The sequence below is a fragment of the Chiloscyllium plagiosum genome, unplaced genomic scaffold, assembly GCF_004010195.1.
Source record: "Chiloscyllium plagiosum isolate BGI_BamShark_2017 unplaced genomic scaffold, ASM401019v2 scaf_3902, whole genome shotgun sequence".
Classification (NCBI taxonomy): domain Eukaryota; kingdom Metazoa; phylum Chordata; class Chondrichthyes; order Orectolobiformes; family Hemiscylliidae; genus Chiloscyllium; species Chiloscyllium plagiosum.
Window position 1 is genome coordinate 26,028 of NW_025212823.1, and position 2,848 is coordinate 28,875.

General features: G+C 46.7%; 1 non-coding gene across 1 annotated transcript; it reads right to left on the bottom strand.

Moving 5' to 3' along the window:
* Positions 1-2,103: 2,103 nt before the first annotated feature.
* On the bottom strand, positions 2,104-2,185 carry trnal-aag. Its single transcript has one exon. It is a non-coding gene; the product is annotated as a tRNA-Leu (tRNA).
* Between the last annotated feature and the right edge of the window lie 663 nt (positions 2,186-2,848).

A 2,848-nucleotide genomic window follows, 5' to 3' on the forward strand; every position in this document is an offset into this window, starting at 1 on the left:
GCTATGAAATCACAAGTCCAGAGGTTCCTCTGACAGTGTAATTTCTTTCATTGCTGTTGCTGATTGAATGAGCCACTAACGTGCGAACTGCTCCAAAACATGATTCAGGACCTCTGGTGCCAACACTCGAACGTTGAATAACGAATGACAGCTTCCAAATTAGGTCTTTCAGAGACGACTTTGGGGTACATTTGACAGACAGACTAGTTCAGGAATCCGTGGTGCGCTGTGACACCAGCGCATCAGCTTCTTCCCTGTCTTTGAACCGGGCCGCCTGCGCAAGGAATACAAATGCGGTACTGCTCTTCGTGAAAGGATCAGAAGGCGGTAACTACACTCTCAAACGGAATGGCATATGAACAGAACCAGGTTGGCGAAAAACTTTACAATGCTTTGCACATTAATTAAATGGAGTTGCATTACATTTCACTAAGTGAGCACATTTGTTCAAGCAAATTCGAAGGCAGGTTTGCAGATGGGAAAGCAAGCAAGAAAGCTCCGTTCCTGACCATGTAAAAGGCCGCAGTTGAAGAACAAAGCAGTTTCTGCCCACTTTCGAAATGGACACCTTTCACGTGAAAGGCGAACGTGATGACCACTACACTACAGAAACCAGCCTCAGCCAGCCGTGCTGCGACTCAGTGGCATCCAGCACTGACAGTTGAAGCCATTCTACCTTTCACCTTTCTGTTTCCAATATCTCGTTGTTTCATGGGACTTGTTTAATTTTGGCTATGTGGTGAGCATGGACGAGCTGCATCGAAGTATCTGTTTCCACGCGGTGTGCCCCAAGAACGTCGTGTTGCTGACACAGGCTTTAAAGAATTACTTTTTAGCGGAGCTTGCCGTCGCAGTCTGTGGCACAATCATTTAGTCTGTTCGACTGCTCACGGGAAAGGTCGTATTGTGAAACACTGCAGAAACGAACGACTTCCTTACTTTTGCTCCGACTGACCATACTCCGTGAAATTTTCCCAGATTCTCAGTTGAGGATTTTTGCAGCTGTAAGTTTCCTCAGAAACCCTGTTAATTCGTAATGTATTGAGCGAATCGCAAAGCTGGAAGCATTTAACACGGAACACAAACAAAACTGGCAAACCAAATGCATTTTTAGACACAGCGAGCATGAATGCTAAATGTGAGACAGTCCGGGGGCATGAGCCATAAAGGAATCTCACAACTAACAACAGGGCAATTCCAAACTACTCTTTCAAACATACTGGAGACTGAGTGCACCACCACTTCCGAGACAATGCTGAAAAGAGAGAAAGAAAGAACATAATAAGAATGGGCCATAAAAAGTGAATTTCACCAATCACAGTCTCGATTAGATTACCTTTCCCTTCCGATGTCTCCAGGACGGAGATGAAGTAAATGGGAGAAATTCAATAACAAATGACATTGAAATTCATTGTAACGATTTTCTCATTGGCCAGAAAACCAAATAACGACGAGTCGAATCACCGTAGGACTTTGTTTCACTACAGCGATGAAATAACAGTCTCTATTCGGTTCCAGTAAAATCTCAACTTGCCTGGAACGTGAATCAACAGTAGAGCTGCGTGCGATTTTCCGCGCGGGAGGCGAACACGACCATGACAGCACAGACACTGCGGAAAATTCGGCACTTTAGCACACCACAGTTAATTCCACGGGATGCAAACTCATTTTTCTTCTGTTTCAAGCAGAAGTCGATACGGCATTTGAACAAGCGGCGTCGTTGGAGTCGATCAGCAGAAATGGCAGCGGTGAGATTCGAACCCACGCCTCTGTCGAGACTGGTGTCTTAATCCAGCGCCTTAGACCGCTCGGCCACACTACCAGCCGCCTTCACTACAGCGATGAAATAACAGTCTCTATTCGGTTCCAGTAAAATCTCAACTTGCCTGGAACGTGAAGCAACAGTAGAGCTGCGTGCGATTTTCCGCGCGGGAGGCGAACACGACCATGACAGCACGGACACTGCGGAAAATTCGGCACTTTAGCACACCACAGTTAATCCCACGGGATGCAAACTCATTTTACTTCTGTTTCAAGCAGAAGTGCAGCAGGGGTCGATACGGCATTTGAACAAGCGGCGTCGTTGGAGTCGATCAGCAGAAATGGCAGCGGTGGGATTCGAACCCACGCCTCTGTCGAGACTGGAGTCTTAATCCAGCGCCTTAGACCGCTCGGCTACACTACCAGCCGCCCTGGCGCCCCATTTTCTTGCACTTCCAATTGTGCTCCTGCATAACAACAGATGCAAAGTCACGTGAAAAGGGTTCCATGACCCCTCTCCGACTCGCACAGCTGCTGGGATGTGCCCGTCTACAATATCAATTTCGAAGCAAATTCGAAGGCAGTTTTGCAGATGGGAAAGCAAGCAAGAAAGCTCCGTTCCTGAACACGTAAAAGGCTGCAGTTGAAGAACAAAGTAGTTTCGACCCTTTTTCAAACTGTGTATCTTTCGCGTGTTACGTGAACATGATGACCACTACACTACAGAAACAAGCCTCAGCCGCCCGTGCTACGTCTCAGCTGCATCCAGCCTTGAAAGTTGAAGCCATTCTACGTTTCACCTTTCTGTTTCCATTAGCTCGTTGTTGTCCAGCGTAACTGACATCTTGAAAACGTAAAAAAAAGACACGTTTCCAACTCAGTTCCAACACAGAATTCCAACTCAGTTGGTATCCACGTGGCTCATGTCCAGGTGTGAACATCTCTGCAGCAAATTGCACAGTTAACGTAAAATGCAGAAACACATACGCACCAACCTGCACCAATACCTGTCTTCTGTTATTAAACAGGTACAGACGAAACACAAGCACACAACCTTCCACCACTACCCTGTCTCCTGCCATTAAGA